This window comes from Lissotriton vulgaris, chromosome 2_2 (assembly GCF_964263255.1).
Source record: "Lissotriton vulgaris chromosome 2_2, aLisVul1.2, whole genome shotgun sequence".
Taxonomy (NCBI): domain Eukaryota; kingdom Metazoa; phylum Chordata; class Amphibia; order Caudata; family Salamandridae; genus Lissotriton; species Lissotriton vulgaris.
The window spans coordinates 267344834-267364941 of NC_141688.1; the positions used below are offsets into that span (position 1 = coordinate 267344834).

General features: G+C 47.4%; 1 long non-coding RNA gene across 1 annotated transcript in view; it reads right to left on the reverse strand.

Annotated features, from left to right (window-relative positions):
- The window catches only part of LOC147729301 (uncharacterized), a 670382-nt gene extending 660002 nt beyond the window's left edge, over positions 1–10380 (reverse strand). The window contains exon 1 of the long non-coding RNA XR_015309209.1: positions 10236–10380. This is a non-coding gene — a long non-coding RNA (uncharacterized LOC147729301). The remainder of the gene's footprint in view (positions 1–10235) is intronic.
- Between the last annotated feature and the right edge of the window lie 9728 nt (positions 10381–20108).

Below are 20108 nucleotides of genomic sequence, written 5' to 3' on the forward strand. Positions count from 1 at the left end.
ACCATCCTCCATAACCGCCCCCTAGAGCCCTAAACACTCACAGTCATTCACAGAGCCAGAAACTCTTGAGACTTAAAAGATAAATTCTGAGCCACTGGCCAAACCCCCTTGGTTCGACAGACAGACTCCTAGTAATAAAATATTCAATACATCGAAAAATGGAATAGATCAATATGAGGCAGCGCTGCTTCAATAGATACAACCAAAATAACCAATCGGAACCATTGCAGAAAGCATGGCAGTTCGCTATTCATCTAGACACTGCAATCACAAACAGGCGGGACAATGCCAGGAACCCATCCTACACCGGCTGGTTGTGTTTAAAGCGAAAAGCTCTGTAGCTGTAAGAATTTCCAAAAGTAAGGCAAGGTATGTGATCCACTTCCGGTTCACTTACGCTCCTCGAGAGGTGAGGACGTATAATCGACCCGTGAAGCACTGGGTCTCCAAAGCGCTTGCAGCACTAACACCTTGTGCTCTGCGTCATCTTTAACTTGCTGATAAGATGCTGTTATATTTCTAGCAATCCACCAAAAGGCACTGTTGTGTGTTGGCAGACTTTAGGCAAGCTGCACTGAATGCATGGAATGACAGAAGGTGACACCCTCTGAAATCTGAACAAGAAGGTCTGTGTATCCCCCGAGGAAGTAGAGTTTTAGCCATAACTTTGCATGAAGTATACGATTTGTATAAGATTATACGGTTGGTTGAGGTAATATATATTATAGAGCAAGCCGTGTACACTACTGCTTGCAGACAACAGAGGTAGAGTAATAAACCCTCCACACACACCTTTTCCTTCACATTTACAGAACACAGGTCACACACACACACATACCTGCTCCTTCACATTTACAGGTACACACAGATGTGCTTTTTCACATTTACAGGACACAGGTCACAATACCCGGTTTATAACAGGGTACACAGAAAGCATGTGTGTCATTCGTAAGCTCTGATGACATCTGAGGCTCTCCCGGGATCTATAACCCAAGGGTCAGACGGTGCCTAGAATTCTGAGTTCTACACACACAGCGCTTGGCAGCCAGATGTGCTGTGTGTTTACCTCTCAGTCACACACCATGATGCCAAATGACAAAGTCTGTACATCTTTTGAGTGTTTTTCTTGCACTAAATATGTCTGTCACTTTTAGCTGTAGGACACGGTTGGTGCAAGTTGTGTGCATGTCAACAGGTCATGCTATGCATCTTATGCTGAGGTCCAACAGGCATGGGACATAGGCGAGTCGTGCAGGTACACATGCATTCTAATGTGTTACTGTGAATCTGCCTTATATATTTGGTTTCTCTGCACAGAGATTCAGGCTGAAGCCTGGTGAGCAAGTGAGTTCAAAGAGACCCCCTATGATAGATTTACAGGTATAAATGCGGTAACACCACTTTCTGCATGTTATTCCCCATTGCATAAGGCAGCTGTCGAGGCTACTTATAAACTCCCAGTCCAGTATGTACTTTATTCGGCATAAATACAATACCATAACAGTCAATTTATAAAAATACCACAATACGACTGACCCAACCCAAAAATACATATACAAAACGTATGCAATTAGAGCCCCATCTCTACTATCTTTCATATAAATGTCATTAATAAATATACTGGATTACAAAAGAAGTGACATGATCAGATAAAATAATAACAAGTGCAACATACAGCCTCCCAAGCGGGAACATAGAAGGAAGTCATTTATTCCGAGGGTGCCCACACCCACCCAATTACCGAAACTGGGATCAATATAATCACTCCTCTACTCTAGTATTTCTAAGTCGCATTGCTGACCTTAAAAAATGTACGGTACAACAAAGAGTTAAAACCTCTGTGGACAACTTCAAAAAAAGTAGGGCCACCTTGGCCTGCTTCAATCCACCGTTTTTTAAAATACTTTTTAAAAATAGCTTCCTGGGGTGCATATAGTAGGGACATAATAAAACAAAGTGAAGGGTATCCGGCAGAGACCGTTAATCGCAGCCGCACGGGTCCTTCAACTCTATAGTTTTAGTGTAACCTGCTGGCACCACTAGGCTATGGTGCAATAAATTTAGCCTGAAGCGTGTCATTAAAAATTTGTCTTGGGCATTGTGGATAAAAGACAAATACGGCTCAATGTCCAGGCAGGATTTAGTTAAAAGGTGCGCTCTCACAGAAGGTTTGATCGCCTCGCTGTCTTCCCTACGGGAGGCCGCATACTTCAGGAATTCCACCTTAACATGGGCCTTGTCCTTAGGTAAAAATTTTGTGTTGTGGTTGTAGAAGTGTGCTCAGCCCAGGACTGACAGGGTTTCCCTCACATACTTCAGCCATGAGTAATTCCTCATAAATAATATAGGACGAAGTGCTCTGTGGGACTTTTAACAGCCGCCGCAGGTATTTGTTCTCTTCACTTTGGAGAATTTGTCTGTCAATGAAGCCCCAGACCTCACTACCATAAGGTGTTTTGGCACAGCACATCAAATTGTAAAGTTACAAGATTCGTTCCGGTGACCACCGGCCCAACCTACGCACAAAGTTCATGATAGCGCCGGAACAGCTGGCTAAGGTGCGACATTTCTCATCTACCAGGGCTTTAAAACTGAGATGGGTTTCTAATAAAATGCCAGATATGAGAAAGTCTGGACTTTTTCCAGGCAGTGCGCGCCAATCATATATTTATTTTCCTTGTCTGGGTTTTCCCCACCTCCATGGTATATAATTTAGAGAGGTTAGCAGACAGGTCTAGAGTCTCCATGAAACGGACAAAACCATCTATCAAGCATTGTAGGCCTCGAGCGGTCTCCACGAGAAGCACTGCATCGGCTGCGTAAAGCAGAACAGGGACCCCTCTTGTTCCTGTCCTTGGTGAGTCCTCCCCCAGGGCAACTAACTTCCGCTCCAGGCCTTGTATATACAGGGTGAATAAGAAAGGTGCCAAGATGCAACCTTGTCTTACCCCCCTTGAGCATGGAAATTGATCAGTCATACTTCCCTCCTCATTGTATCTGACCTGAGCGAAAGTGTTCTGATGTAAAACTCTTAAGATATTTACTAATCCCAGGTCCACTCCAAGAGTTCCCATAAGCTCCCATAATTTCTTGCGGTTCACCCGGTCGAAAGGTGCCGTCAAGTCTATTGAAGCCAAGCGCACGGTATCTTCACTAGTAATAGTGTACTTGGTTGTCAATAGATATGAATTGAGGCATTGATCGGCTGGTGAACGTCCTAACCTAAACTCATACTGGGTATCAGTAATTATATGGTGTTACTCCGCCCAATCCAATAGTCGATTAAGAATAGCCCAGCCTAAAACGTTTACTGTCACGTCAATGAGCGAGATGGGACAGTAACACAATGGGCTGTCCCCGTTTCCCTTTTTAAAAATGGGTACAATTGTGGCTGTGGACCAGGATGCAGGCACACCTGACTCTACTGCAGCATTAATAACCCTGGTCAATATAGGCGCCCACAATTCCACCTGGCTCAAAAAAAGATCAGGGGGAACCCCATTCGGTACAGGGACCTTATTCCTTAGTAAACCCTCAATGGCCGCTTTTATCTCTCCCAAAGAAAAAGTTATGAGCCACACAGTCTCATCCCTTTCCTCAGCTACTATGGGGTCCTCCGTCATGCTGTGATTGTATAGGCCATTAAAGTGCCCATACCAAGATTCTGGCAGTATGTGGTTTGCTATCCTAGGTTTATTAGCGTCTTGGAAGCAGGGGTTATTAATAACCTTCCAAAAGGTGGTCATGTTCTTGGACTCGACTGCTTCCCTCAGATTCTCCCAAGCCTGCTGTTGCAAGGAGGTTTGGCGACACTTTACTGCTAGTTTATAGAGTACCCGACATGCGGAGACCCTTTTCTTGTCCTTTGGTACTACTTTTAGAGCTAGCTACAGCTTTTTCGAGGCAGAGGAGCAATCAAGGTTAAACCACCTATGGTCCTCCTTTCCCTTTTTGATGGATGTAGTCCTAAGTAGGCTATCAATATGCTTGGCGACACCTACAAATGCTTTAACCAGTTCTACCCCATCCACCGTTGGCTATAGGCACTTCCACTCATACTGTTGTTTGTCCGCCAATAATGCTCTATAAAATGCTTCACAATCTGCCTGAGACCATCTGAGCCTCCTCCCTTGCTCAGTGGCTGTTATTTCTCCACTCTCCCCCATACGGGCAGAGTGCTTGATCAAATTTGGGTCCCTGAGTGACATGACCAAAGGGTTATGGTGACTAAAGATACATGACTGTATCTCTAACCCTAATGTCCCCACTGTGTTGGAAACAAAAATAAAATCAATAAAGAAGTCACAGCCTCTACCTTTAAAAGTTGGGTGGACCAGGCCATTCTCCCCTACTTTGATCAGGTCCATGGTGTGTGTGAGGGCATAAGTTCCTAGCACCTTATTTAACTCCTTTCCCTCTCTTGTATGCTCTACATGCGGACCCTCTTCCAATGGACAGGTAGACCAGTACCCCCTTCTGGGTTTCATATTTGGGCACAAGTGACAGTTAAAGTCGCCGAGTAACACCAACTGGAATGCTTGTTCCCCCTGGTCTTGTATCCCCGCTAACCTGCTCTCCAATTCATTCAATCTTATTATGGGTTGACCTGTTAAAACAGCATTATAAAAATTAATACAAATTAACTTATAACCCTTGATACACAATCTAATCTCCTGCATAATATCTGAGTCCCAGCCGAAATTGTCCCACTTCCCCTGGAGCCCTAAATTCACGTAAGTAATCAGGCCTCCTTTTGCTCTTCCCACAACACCCTTGCGTGCCAGTACAAAATACATTTTGTAACCCGTCTCCCATGTTTCCTGGAGGCAAATAACCTGAAATTTCTTTATGTAAGATAGCCATTCGATGTTAGATATTTTAGATGAGAGCCCAGCTATGTTCCGTGAGATGATCTGAGTAATACCCTGACTAGAGATGTCTGGACTATTTAGTGTCGGGCAACTGGTGGGACCAGGGGATCAATAGTTACTTGGGTATTCCCTTCAGTGGCAGGCCTAATAAAGTCTCCCCCAGAAAACAGGAAAAAAAGGCTCCTTGGCCTGTAACATTGGTGACCCTCCCATGCCTGCATTAAAAGAAAAGCCCTCTAATCTATGGCCATCCCCAGATGGGATGCTCCTATTGCGTCAATCAATGTCGTCTAGGGTCGAGACATTTACGAGAGGGGCATACCGATTGAATAACTGGACCGGGGGACCCCCTCGGGTAGGTCCTACATGGTCTCTCCTCTGATTGTCATGAAGGTTCACTTCCATTGTGTCCCAATATAAAAAACTAGCGGTAACAATTTGATAGACAATCCGCCCTCTTCCTGGAAGGACCCCTTGCGCTGAGTGAGGAGATCATGTACCAACCTTGGAAACCTAAGATTTAAAATCACAGTGTCTTCTGTGAAGCACTTCCTGCTACAACCAATCCAGGACACCCTTCTCGCCATTAGTATGTGCCTGTGGTTAGCAAGGTTAAAATGTGCATATTTGTTCTGCCAGTGGGCCGCCTTATTGATCAGCATTCGCCGTGTTTCTTCTCTATTTCCACTAATGGCCGGAACCCCTGTCAGAACTATTGTGTATGGCAAGGCTGCCGACAAAAGATCTAAAACCGGCAAACCCGCAGTACACCTAATAGGATCATCTTGGGCTGGTGCACTATCCTGTGGTGCAAGTGCTCTACCTGCTATGCCCCATGTGTTTTCTGGGCCTGCATTTGGACTCAGATTCTTGGCTACTGGACCTGGCCTCATATGCCTTGTGTCTCCCACAGTACCTCTTAATCTCGGGGCATTTCCGTCCCTAGACCCCACCAGTTGCTCTTTACCTTCACCCTCTTTTATACTCTTCTGATGTTCACCAACATGTATCATGCCCTCATTTCTCTTTAGGGGCATAGCAACCCTTTATGGACTGGGAACATCTAATGTCCCCAAGCTATTGGCTATGTGCGTCGTGACTCCATTTGTTTGGTTGCTATTCCGGGCAAACAACAGGGGCACTTTCTCTTCAATTAATTTGATTATCTCGTATATGGGCCCTAGGTGAGTGGTTAATGTTGTTTCCAACCTAGACCATAATTCCATGTCCGCCCCCGACCCTTTATCTGCCTCTCCGCAATTTGTGCACTGAAGTTTCCCTGCGGGACCTTCTGTGTCTTTAGACCTGGCCAGTTTTGGTACGCCTTTCTGTTTGGATTTACTGTTGAAAGTATGATGACCCACCCCCCAGGTTCGCTTTGCTATTGCTGTAGGGCCTGCTGGGGGGGGGGGGTGACGGCCCTACTTGTCTTGCTTCTGTCTAGTAATACCCTTTAGGACTGGGTGACCACCTCCGCGCCTTCCCTCTGTGAAATTTCGCACCTCTTCGGTGTCATGGACAGTACAGAGCCTCCCTTAGCCTGGCCAGACCCACATGCTAAATCCTAGTACGGAGCGCAGCCCTCCTCACTCTCTACTACAACAGTCTCTGTCATACACAAAACATCCTGTGCTAGCTCGGTTGTTTGAGTTGATGATCCCGCCACCAATGTTGATAAATCGGCAATATTCGGGCTAATAACCGTGTGATCGCCAGTTGAATATTCTTGGGCTACTGGGTTACCGACATTAGGTGACCTGGCTGTAGCTAAGCCCCCCATTGACGACCTCTTCTGTGACATAGTTGAGTCCAGTGAAAGTCTATTTTCAGCAAACTGGATCTCATTTACTGCGGCAATTACTGTGGCTTCTGCAATGGGGGCTTAGGACTTCTAGTGTGGCTGTGGGGCAGAGGAATCCCCTCTGCCACCACCCTTTTCTTAGCCGCCAGTTGCAAGGGTTGACGCTAAGGTTGAGAATTCCAACCCACTCCCGCACCAGCCCGCACCCACCTGGCATGTCAGCATGGAGGGGAGTCAGCGCTCATGAGCTGGCCAGGCAAAATATGGTAAGAGTGAGACCCGCCAGCGGTTAGCTGGTGACAGCGACACCTCTTGGCATCCCTAGGATAAGGAAAGTCCCAGAGATCTACTGCAGGCTGGGGGTAACGCCTGAAACCTCCCTACACCCCATAACATCACTTTCCCTGTAAATCTGCCTCTTGCAAAAGGGAAATCCCGGGAGTTCCTGTGGCAGAGAGGGAATCTCCAGGCTTCCTCTACTGCTGCTGCTGCTGGAGCACCTTATAATGCCCATCTTGGGACAGTAGCCCCCCTAAACAAAGGGCCTAACTTATGAATACCATTTTCAAAGTAAACTGTGGCGACACACAGGTCTTGACTGGCCGTAGTGAGCACCTGGCGTTTCCCCTGTGGGCCTTGGGGGTGGGGATCGGTTTTCAGGCCTTGGGGGGCATTTTGCCAACAGAAGCCGGCTTTCCAGCAGTGCTGCAATATCGGCCGCTAGTTACCATACCGGGAGCGGTGCTTTTTACCTGCATACCCCAAACTCTCCTCTCCCGCTCTAAGGGCTCGTGGAGCAGCACCCAGACCAGCCTTCAGACACACTAATCATACTTAAATATTCTCGAGCCTGCACTCACACAGAAAGAAACAAGCAGTCATGCACACACAAAGCATTCCTTTAATATACTTCCCAAGCGAGTCCGGACTCTCTCTCTCTTTCTCTTGCTTTTCTCACTCACAAAAACACACACACACAAGCAGGAAAACACACAGACAAAAGCAGACACTCACACAAAAGACCCAGGTGGGAGTAACGCCATTTTAAACTCCTAAGTTACCCCCCATGGCTTTCTTAATTGCCGCTGTCAGCAGACTGCCTCACTTCCTGTGTTTGTACAAAATGCACACAATAGTGTCAAAGTGACTGACAGCACAGGGCCTGAATGGACCCTGCTCTGTCAAGCACAAGCGTGATGGTGAACACCTGGACATTATGCAAATGAGCCCACGTTGAATAGTAGTTCCACTCTGACAGCCTAGTGCTCTCCAGCGCTAGCAGCCAATGAGCCTACCTTTCATGAGCACCAGTACTCTCCTCTGCAGCAAAGCAGTGCTGGCTCTCAGAATGATAAACATAGCAAGTGCTGGTACTCAGTACCTGCCCATTTAAAGCACTGGCTATGAGCTAGAAATATGTTCATTTGACTTTTCTTGTAATTGTAATTAGTAGATTTACATAGCGCTGCTTATCACCCATGAGGGTATCCAGGCGCTGTCCATGGGCACTGGGAGATTGATAGCCCAGAATCACAGGATGTTGATCCGACATCGAGACTCGAACCCTGCTCCAGAGTCAGCCACTCTGGTCGCTCTGCCATACTCTCTCCCCTTCCTTGTACCACCATGCCCAGCATGAGGATTCTTGAACTGTCCTACGGATGCCCACCACCTCTCTGCCATTCTCCTGCAATGGAGCGTATTACACAAAATCTTCATGTCCCAGCTCTTCTGTCCTCTCGCTTTGAGGACTTCGAGGGAGTTGTTGTCCCGCCCCATCAGACCTGCGCCTCTCCAGCCCAATCAGAGGTATGGGTAGCAGCAGGTTTGCACAGGTGGATCTTGGACTAGCCCAGCTGGTGCAAACCTCTAATATATTTGCCAGAGCCATAGGGCAGTGCCAGGTCCAAGCCATTGTGGGGCCAATGTAAGCTAGGTCCGCCTTCCCTGCCCAGCCCTACTTGAATCATGATGGACCAGGAAGGAAGTCAGTTCATGGCCCTGACTTGGAGGGAGAGAAATCAACACCTGCTAGGGCCACTATGTTTATCTCTAACTGCAACAAACTTCCACCACAGGGGTTTTAGATAAACTTTGCAGACTGGGTGCAAGAAACAAAGGGTCATATCAACAATGGCCTTATCTCTGCTTTTTTTTGGCTTTAAAAGCCAAAAACGCAGAGATAAAACTATCGCCCTATTTACAAGTGGGTGCTAACATGCATTAGGGCATGTTAGCACCCGTTTTCCCGATGCCTCACTTTGCATCTCTAATGAAATGCAAAGCGGGCGTCACTGGGCAGTAATCCTTCTAAATTATCGCTGATATTCACATCGCGATATTTACAAGGAGGCCCACATATTATAGCAGACGTTAGTTTTTTGGAGAAAACCGCGGTTTTCGTCAAAAACTAACGTCTGCTAAAATGCTGACTTATGTATACTTAACATTGGGGTTGGATTATGCTGATACGACCACACGATCTTATCAGCAAGGTTATCGACGTTTTCCATGGAACATCGCTAGAATAATTATCGCCATTGCGCTATGCTTTGTTAATACAGCACTCGCATGGCGATAATTTCGAGCAATAGCCGTCGAAAAAAACTTCACGCTAAGCGCGGCCAGCAATAATTATTGCTGCAGCTTGATAATATGCCCCATGGAGCTTTCTTGGCACAGTCCATAGCCTTTGCTGCATCCACTGCAGCAACCAATGGGATGGCGGGATCTATGGAAGGCCTTAGGGCAGCTGAAGCGATAACCTCTCCCGCCCTGTAGGCTGGCAGGCTACCACCAAATGCCAGGCCTACTTTAAACTGCTTCTCTCGTTCTGAATTATTTATTAATGAGTTGTTTATTTTTTATTATATATTGCATATTTTTCCTGTTTTTTATCCTTATTTTTTTACATTTATGTAATTTTGTGTATTAATTTTATTTTTGTTCAGGCCCTCATCTTTGGAGCACGCAGTTGTTGTCTTGAAATAAAACTACAACCTCAGGTCCTCGTCTTAACAATAGACACATCCTCGGCATCAAACCTGGATCCAGCTGAGTCCTTGGTCCAGTCAGACGCAATCACAGTTCTCCAGCTCTGCTTGGATGGAATTGTCACGTACCCTGAGCAATTTGTGGCACTGTGGCAAATTATTTTACCTACACGACCTTTAGCTGTTGAAATTAAGGGTGCATAGAAAAAGGTGACAATATAGCTGGTATCACTGTATGAAAAGTGGGAAAAAAGCTATTGACCAGATGAGAGCATCATGTTTGGGGAAAGCAGACAACGGATACGCGGATGTAGCCTGCGTTCCAAAGGAAATAAATCGACTGCGCCTAAACCGGATCGATATATCTCAGTGATTTACGAAAAAAACATCCCAGCAGGTACCTTGACCTGCAGAGGTCGGCCTCTGGACGCCTCAGATCACTTCCAGCCCCTGTAATATATGAAGCAGGATTTCCTCAGACTGAAGCTCGGCTATAACATTTGGGAGCAGCCTTGACAAGATAAGGATGCTTACAAAATCGTTAGCCTGTAATAAAGCACAAAGTCTTACCTTTCTGTGGCGCCTTCATTCCTCTCCCTGACAAGCAATTACAGGAGCTGTTCTGTAATGCAGGGATCTCTGCTCTCAAGGTAGGCGCCCAGGCCCAGGCAGAGATAAGGGAGTCACAGCCTCCCGGGCAGATGACAGCCTCTCACCCCCCTGGAAAGAAAGAACAACAAAAAACAGACGTCAGGCACTTTTTTTCTCTACAGTTGACCCAGTCCCTGGGAGGACTGATATCTAGTTTCAAGGCGCTATCTGATTGCAATGCCTTTATGGCATATCTTGGTCGCTTCTTTGCCCTGGTTACATTGGGAATTTACCTGCAGGAAATCATATAGGCCAGGACCGCACAAACTGCACCCAACCTGGGCTATGAAAGGGGCACGCGCAGCATTTGTACCTGGTATTGAAACCAGTGCAGCTCTCAAAATGAGGCTGCAACTGTGCATGTCATTAACATATATAGGAAACTCATACCCATTGCTGGAAGCCATAGTCCCAGTCCCGCAGCACTGTCACCAAATGCGAGACCTAGGCCTCCTCCCTTAACGTTAGGCCAAGTAAGGACAACGTTTGAGATAGCCCTGCTCACCCCCTGGGTAGCTTGGCACAAGCAGCCAGGCCTAGATCCAAGAAGATTAATCATACTGGGAGCCCAAAAGCAGGGGAACAAATCATCGCATTGACAACAAAACATTGTTTATACTCACGTGATGTTCCATTTGTTTTGTTGTCAATGCGTTGTTATATTTTTAATCCACTATCACTTTGTCACATCACACCAACGTTCACTTTTTGAGAGCACCTGAAAATTAATTAGAGTATTAAGTTTAACTTGTGTAAAATAAACTGTCTATTTTACACTACATATGTTCTACTACCTTTGTGCTCCCTGTATGATTAATCCTCTAGTTTAATTTAGGATCTTAGGGGCATATTATCAATGGATTTATCTCTGCTTTTTTGACTGTAAAAGCCAAGAAGCTGAGATAAAATTATCTCCCTATCAGCAACAGGGTGCTAACACGCAAATGTGCATGTTAGCACCCTTTTTCTCTACGCTTCCCCTTGCATCTCTAATGAGATGCAAAAGGGGCGTTCCAGAGTAAAATAATAGGAGAAAGGTTGTTAAGCGACATTTCTCCTATTATCAAGTATATTGCTAACCCTGTTAGTGATTAAAAAAAAGCAACGCTAACTGCGGTTAGCACTGCTTTTTTTACACCTGGTATTTTCCTAACTGAGCCATGATATCCTATGGAAGGTGGATATCATGGCAAAGTTTGTGAGCCCCTATCATCAAGCTAACGCCAAACTTCGAGAGATTATCGTTGGTTTTCCAGCGATAATCTTTCAATTGGCAGTTAGCGCGAGGATTTTTATCACTTCTGAGATAAACCTTGCTAATAGCAAGTTATCTCTGCGATAATTTCCGGCGATGCTTAGCGATAAAAAAATCGCTGCAAAGCCTAGTTAGCGATAAATATCGCTACTCGTTGGTAATACGCCCCACAATGCTCCCTTTAGGGTTCACATTTTTTTTGCTCTGGACCCACTGTGGCCAACATTGTACCACAGTTTTTCCTAAACATATGCTCACCCCAGGTTCACATATAGGGGTACCCTTGTTCTCTCATACTACCCTAGGCCTATATCCAAGGCACAGGTGTACAGTATGTACAACCACACTCACAGCAACCCACTGGTGACACCACAAATAGACTCCACATGAGTCTGATAAAACGAGTATAAACTTTATGTAAAAAGATATAATATCAGACCACACAATACAAAAGCCAACATATAATAAAGGGTAATATTTGTTCCAGCTAGATAGTAGGTACAAATCCCAACCACTCTTTCAAAATGCTATATAGGTCGTAATGTTAGAATCACACACGTTGCAATGGACAAACAATAGTGTGCTACGTAACGATACAATCCTGTGCTGGACAAAGGAGGAATAATGCAATGCGTCACACCCCAATCATGTACTTTGCAATGAAAAAATAAAGCAATGTGCACCGCTACAATCATGTACTTTGCAATAAAGAAATAATGCAATGCGGGCCACTGCAATCCTGTGCTTTGCAATGGAGAAATAAGGCAATGCGTAGCTCTACAATCGTGTACTTCTTTATGCAGAAATAATGTTAGGCGTCATAAGACAGTCCGGCATTTCGTTAGCAGCAATATTGGCAGTGTGTATTATGACAGTCAGCCTCTTCAATAACAGTTGCCTTCACACGTATCAACGATGGCATAAAGTACAGCTTCTCACTCTGGCCCCAGTACTGCTGCTCTTTTCGTCAGTATGGGCCCCAATCTGAGCCAAAGCAAAGGCACACATCGTCAGAAGTACTGAGAGTCAGAGAGAGTGTCCCTACGAACCCGCACCCCGCCCAGGCAGTGATTCACGTTACCTAGGGGTGCGGCCCCACTCTCCTCTCCTTCAGTGAACTGGGCCTTCTGTGCAGAACTTCCTAAATGGGCCTCAGTGGCTCGGCCTGGCAACTCAGCTCCTCCTGGGCTGCCGGTCTGGGCCGCAACTCTTAGGAAAGTCTCAGGTGGCCGCAGGGCACACATACCCCACTCCCCTTAGATTACGTTACTGCGGGTGCATGTCCACCACAGCACTCTCCGGGTCTCCTCTGACACAAAGCCACACATACAACGCTGATGGGTCTTCATGTCGACTCCGAATGCACGTTCACCAGGCACACCTTCTGCGGTTTCAGTTGGCACCAACACACGCACAAAACGCTGCAAAGACTCACTTTCTTCCGGTGCACACAATGATCTGCCAATCACCTCCACAGTTCCAGGTTGCACCAAAGCACGCACAATGCTTCACTGAGACTTACTCCAATTCCGGGGCCCCAATCTCCAGGCGGTCTTCACCAGGGCCTTTGGCCGCACCCTGACACGCTCACCGTATCCAAGCCTCACTTCTCTGGTGCACTCGATGACCTGGCGCTCTTCACTAATATCTCCGGTGCACCGCCACAGGCACTGTGCACATCCAAGACTCACTCCACTTCTGATGCTCACATTGACCAGGTGCTCCTCACCAACTCCTCCTGTGCACCACGACACGCACCATGCGTGTCCAAGACTCACTTCACCTCCGATGCACACACCGATCAGGCGCTCTTCAACGATGCCTCCTGTGCATCACGACATGCACCCAGCGCATCCAAGACTCACTTCAACTTCGATGGACATGTTGACCAGGCTTGCTTCACCAACGCCCCCTGAGCACCACGACACGCACTCAGAGCGTCCAAGTCTCACTACTCCTCCATGTGTCCAAGAACACAGGGCACACCTCCCGAGGGTCTCAAGCTGCCACAACACACGCCCAACGCATCGCTTGAAACTTCTCCGGAAAGTTTTATGTTCCTGTGTTTCCAAACAGGGAGCCTGCTCACCTCATGCCCTTGGGGTAACAAGACACCGCACGAAGCACAGTCTTCTTCAAGCAGGGGAACCCAGCGCACAAAGCACAGTCCCAACGGCCTCTACCTTGGTTAAAATAGCAAACTGCAGACAGCCCCACATCACGAAGCAAGGGTTGGGCCTACCCAAAAGTCTCTTCAGTTATTCCTTCCTTAGCAGAGGTGCCTCTTGACCACGAAATGGGTCTTAACCATTTCAGTCTCAATCATTTCTATTCCAACATTCAGGGGTCCCAGCTCTCATAGTTATTCCCCTAAATGTCTTTGAAGTTTGTTGTGCTCAGGGATCCCTGACCCCTACCTAAATGAGTTCTGGGTGTCTCCCGTCCAGTGTCACCTTTCTCCCTTTGATACTGGGGTCTGGAACCTTAATCACTCAGCAGGAGATGGGTCAATTGTTTTATAGCCGCAACCCAGGCCTCTTCACCTGCCGGGTTTCTCCTACACCTACTCTCCAGATGCTGGTTAGCCTGGTGCCATCTCAACCCCTCCCTTGGGTCATGACCTCACCCAGCTCCTCTCACCTCGCAGATCCAGATAGTCAATCCACATTCAGCAGAGACACAGAAATGCTTAAAGCACAAAACTCAGCCATAAAAGAGTGGCTTCTGAATACACAGTGACAAAACCAATTTCATAGAAAGGTGTGTTATGACACTGTGAGTTCCTACATATTAAACTTCACCTCTCCATTTTAAATGTATGGGAAACTAGGCTAAAAAACACCATACCCAGCCTCCCCATTCAGTCTTATGGGCAGAATGGCCTGTCACCAGTGAAAAATTAAATGGAGTGTGTTTTACTGTTAGGACATAGCACACCGCTCAGTATATGCCCTGCTTTTTACTTACACTGCACCCTGCCCAGGGGTTACCAAGGACCTACCATAGGGGTGCCCAGAGTGTATGCAATAGGAAAAGTAAGGCCTGACAAGTGGCTGCACTTGTCAGGACAACATGCTGACTTAGCAAACTGCACACAGGCCCTGCACTGCAGGCCTGAGTTCCCTACTTCGCGTGCCTTTGCATTACTAGCCCTGGAACACACAGTGCACATCACTAGAGACTTTACTAGTAAGTCAAACATACCAATCATGGCCAACCAAGTACCATTACACTTTGCACAGAGAACACTTGTACCTTGACACTGATTAGCAGTGTCAAAGTACCCAAAGCATCTAAAATATCAACTCTATGTCAGGAAAACGATCTGGGGGAAAGCAAAATGTTTAGGGAACTTTAGCCTAAAATGCCAAGTCCTACACCAGTATTAACACATTAAAAGACTGTACACAAACTCACAATACACACCGAGGGGCATATTATCAAGCCTGGGGGATAAAATTATCGCCACTTTATCGGCAGGAAACTGCCGCTAAAGTGGCGATAATGGGCTTGATAATATGCTCTATGGAATTCAATCGAAGCTCATGTTAAGTGTCCTTCACATCTAACATGAGCTTCGATTGAATTCCATAGAGCATATTATCAAGCCCATTATCCCCACTTTAGCAGCAGTTTCCTGCCGATAAAGTGGCGATAATTTTATCGCCCAGGCTTGATAATATGCCCCTCAGTATCTATCTGCCAGTGCTTAATTTCAGCCAGCACCATTCCTAGTTTCTCACTTCCTGCTCTGACAGTCCACCACATGGAGGAGCTGTTGGCCTAATTTTGAGATGAACAAATCAACATTGTTTAATGATTCAATATACAGTAAAAAGGAATAATACCTGCAGTTAAACTCCATTCTTAAAACTGTTGGTGGCCTTGAATAGTCCAATTATCACACTTGAGGGAGTGCAGTAGTTACTAGCTGTGTTAGTACTGTCAATGACAGCGCTGGTAAGGGGAAATAGGTGAAGGGTGCCCATTGCACTGACTGCCCATTATGTGGGCCTCTTGTGCATTGTCAGTAAGGAGTTCTTTCACGAATGCCTTTTATCCATCATTTTGGGGATGGCAGCAAGCTGTGCTGTTTACCTGCCACAATCCCAGGCAGCTAGCCCTTCTCTTTGAACTGTAGAGGCTGCAGCAGCCCCTCCCCGACCTCGCTCAGTCTGTGGACAGGCCCATTGTCAATCTGAATGCCGATGATTATTTATCACATAAAGAATGACAATGGGCCAAAGGCGTAGTGAAGCATCCGCTATATCTGCTTATGTGGCGGTGTTAGAGGGTCAGATAAAAGTGTTTCTTGCGCCTTTCTGACTTTGATATGTGGCTCTTAGCTCAGCATAAGCCAGAATAACAAATAAACACAGCAGAATAATCACCGTGAAGCAGCTGAAGGAAAGGGGCAAAAGGGTGCCAAGGTAGCTAAAAGCAGTGACAAAAAGTGAATTGCACGATTGTTTCTACTTAATATAAACTTATTTTGATATGCACTTATTTTAGTTGTCTACTTACTACTTATGCACTATTGTGGGACCTCCTCTGATATTTCTGTAAAACGTGCTTTTTGTCCCGAACTTTTGTCCTGAATTTTGACCTTCTGTCCTGAATTTTTGTACTCAATTTTGACTCTTTGTCCTGAACTTTTACGCTCACTGTCCTGAATTTGCACCAATGCCAGTTAGTCACCCTAAGTGGGTGGTGTAGGCGGTGCTGGCCTCCCGAGAAGGACCATGGCACCTACTTTTTTTTTTGCAAATTAAGCTCTGACGTCTCAAACCTACAGCTCATATTCCAACAACGAATTGTTATTTAAAACAGAGAGCATCCTCATAAATATTGAATAGAGGAGTCAAATGCTGGTCCACAAGGGACGGGCACATGAAGGAGTTTCAGGACGACTCCAGTGTGAGATAAATCCACATACAATTTAAGGTTTAAATCTCTTTATTGATTTCAAACATAGAAATGGAGACAGGACCTCCTGCTCATGAAAGACAGTGCGGTGCAGACATAACTAGTCCGCTAAGGAAACATTACTGAGTAAATGCTAGGAGCGGATCTACAGCGGGACACTCCCAAACAAGGGAGGACAATCCAAAAACAAAACTCCCCCCCCTCCACCCGCCTCCCTCCTACTCCCTGTCCACAAGCCATTAAAAGTAACAAGGAAAAGGAAAGGGAAAGTAGTGCCAGCCTTGTGCCATACATTGTGGTCGCCGTGTGTTGCGCTACTTGGGGATCTGCTTGTCTGCCAATCGGTGAAGCCTAAGATTTCGGGGACAGGACAATTCCCTGAATTCCGCAGTGAGCAAGGTCAAGAATGGGCACCATAGCTCTGGAAATTCGTCTGCCCTACCCGCTACTGCAAGGGATAATTTCTCCACGCTCAGTACCATCCAGAGCCTCTGAAGTCATCCCGAGTGTGGAGGGGCCTGCGGGGAGCGCCAGTGTGCGAGTATGTTTTGGGTGGCTGCTCCCAGGGCAATGGCGATGTGGCGGCCTCTCCTGGATTTCAGAGGGTACATCAGTGGGTTGGGCAGCCCCAGGAGTATGTAAGCTGGGAAGCGCGAGAGTAGTGTTTCAAGATGAGAATCTATGTCGTCTAGTATTGTGGCCCAATATGGTTGGATGCGATCGCAGCTCCACAGTAGGTGCTCTAGGGTGCCCAACTCCCTACACCCTCTCCAACCCCGGTCGCTAATGTGCGAGTCGAAGTGGTGGAGGCGTTCCGGTGTGTAATACCAATAGGTGGCAACCTTGGTCAGTGTCTCCGTGAGCCCCGTGTGGTACGCTGAGTGCCGGGCCCTGTAATATATGCTGCTCCATTCTTTAAGGGAGAGGGTTCTACCTTGCTCTCGTTCCCATCACCCCCTCCCAGCATTATATGTGTGGGTGGAAGCCACTAAAAGGTGCTTATAGATCAGTTTTTTATCCGAGGAACGGGTAATTAGCCACTTCTCATAGGGGGTTAAGAGCCGCTGTGCTCCAGGTCTACTTTGTGACTGGAGTGCCCAATGTCTGAGCTGTAAGTATTGCATTCTGTCCTTCTCTGGGATACCATAATCTTCTCTAAGTTGTGGGAACGTTATGATGCCGTTCAGGTCGAATAGGTGTACCAGGGACCGGCAAAGGGAGGAGCGCCAATCCGTAAAGGCTCTCAGGTCCAGTCCTGGCGTGAAGTCAGGATGATTAAATAGCGGGGTCAGGGGGAGGGAAATGTTGTCAGCTCATGTGTGGTAGCGGTTCGGTCCCAAGCCACTAAAATCAAGCCCGTAATATAGTATGCATAGAGGTTGGGTGGCCTGTGCTTCTTCCGAAGGAAGGGGATACCCTGCAGGGGTATGCCTGCGACTGCCTGGTCCTGGAACAACCAGTGTTTTTCGGACTCCAGGCACTGACATTTCGCTAGATAGCGGAGCTGCACTGCGTAAAAGTAAAGCTGCAAATCTGGGACACCAACTCCTCCCTGCTCCAGGGGGAGGACTGCTACCGCCGGCTTGAACCGTGGCTTGCGCCCCTGCCAAATGAAATGCGACAGCTCCAACTGAGTCAGCTGGAGGCGGAGGGGAAGAGTCCGGAAGAGGTAGAGGACTTGGGGAAGGACTGTCATTTTGACCGCTGCTATCCTACCCAACCACGCAAAGGTGTAATGTTTCCATCTGCCCAATTCCCTGCGGATTAAAGTGCAAAGCCTGTTGTAATTGCCTGGTATGGTGGCTGGTATGGTGGGTACTAAGAGAACTCCTAAGTAAGGAACTGTGGTAGAGGACACGGTGCTCTTCCTGTAAATGGGCCAGCGTCTGAGCAGACAGGGAGATGTTGAGGGCAATAGATTTGTCTGTTTTAATCCTGAACCCCGAGGCCTTTGCAAAGGTATGTAGCTCCACAAAGAGAGCCCACATAGACTGGGCAGGATCAGTGATGGAGAGCAAGATGACTACAAGCTAATCTTATGTACATCTCCCCTCGAATTTGATCCCTGTGATGAGGGGGGTAACCCTCCGTGCCAGGGGCTCCATGTATAGCACGAAAGGAATAGTAGAGAGAGGGCACCCCTGCCGGGTGCCCCATCCGATATGAAAACGGGAGGAAGTCTGGCCGTTAACCCGCACCGTGGCTTGAGGTGAGCGGTAACAGTTAAGGATGCGGGTGCACAGGACGTTCCCCAAGCCAAACCCATGCAGAACTTGCTCTAAGTAGGGCCAGTGGACCCTGTTGAAGGCCTGTTCAGCATCTATGGCCAATAGCATACACTCCTCCCGCACGCGAGATGCCGTTTCTATGAGATGTAAGACTCGCTTTGTATTGTCGCTTGCTTGACGCTGGGAGATAAAGCCCGCTTGGTATGGCTCCATCAATTGGAGCATATAGGGAGCTAGTCTTGTCACGAGAATACTCGTATATAACTAGAAGTCAATGTTTAAGAAGGAAATCGGTCTGTATGCACTGCAACTGGTAGTGTCCTTCCTGCGTTTCGTGATGACTACAATCGAAGCCTCTAACATTTCCTCCGGAATCACGCCGGGTTGGGCAAATGTGTTAAACAAGCCGCGTAACAGGGGGCTACTTGGTTACAAAAGGTTTTATAGAAGGCCGCGGAGTAGCCATCTGGGCCAGGTGACTTCCCAAGCCACAATGATCTCCTCCAGCCCAATAGCCCGATCCAGGCTGGCGGCCTGTTCAGGGTTCAGAAACAGAAGCTGTGCTGCTTCCAGATAGTCGAGACTATGCTGTATGTTGAGGGAGTCGCCCAAGTATAGGGTGGCATAAAAGTCGCGAAAGGATTCTGCTATGGCTACATCGTCGGAGGTGAGGTAGCCGCCACACGACCGGAGAGCCTGTACTCCTAGCTGCTGTCTCACTTCCCGCAGTCTATGAGCCAAGAGACAGCCACACCTGTCCCCCCTGTATAGTAGGAGTGTCGGAGGCGTAGCGTGGTCTTGTCTTGGTCCAGCACTGCGAGTTGCTTTCGCTCCGTGCAGAGTTGGCGGCAAGCCCTAGCAGCGCGGGTGCACTGGTGCATCTGTTCCAACTACGCAAATCGTTGGGTCACTTTGGCCCATTTCTGGCCACATTCTTTGTTGATAGCAGAGAGATGGCTATAAATTCTCCCCTTAAGACAGCTTTGAGAGCAGTCCACTTCGTCGCTAAGGAGGTGTCTGGATTAGCATTAAGGGTTAGATAGTTTGAGATGACCGCTTTGATTCGATCAGTGATGGAGGTCTGGTGCAGAAGGGAGTCATGGAGTCGCCAGTGTCTCTGTGGCACCTGTGTGCAGGGAAGTTGGAAATAGGCCATGACGGGGGAGTGGTCAAATAAAGATGCAGTGAGAATGTCAGCATCAGTAGCTAACGTCAGCAGTTGGGTAGAGCACAGGAAGTAATCAAGTCTGGCGTAAGGCTTGTGGGCTCTCGAGTAATAGGTGAATATCCGGCTCTGTGGGTGGAAGTGTCGCCATAAGTCAACTAGGCCCAGGTCTCGGATCTGAGCCATGCCCGACCGTGAGAGGGCCCCACCTTACTACT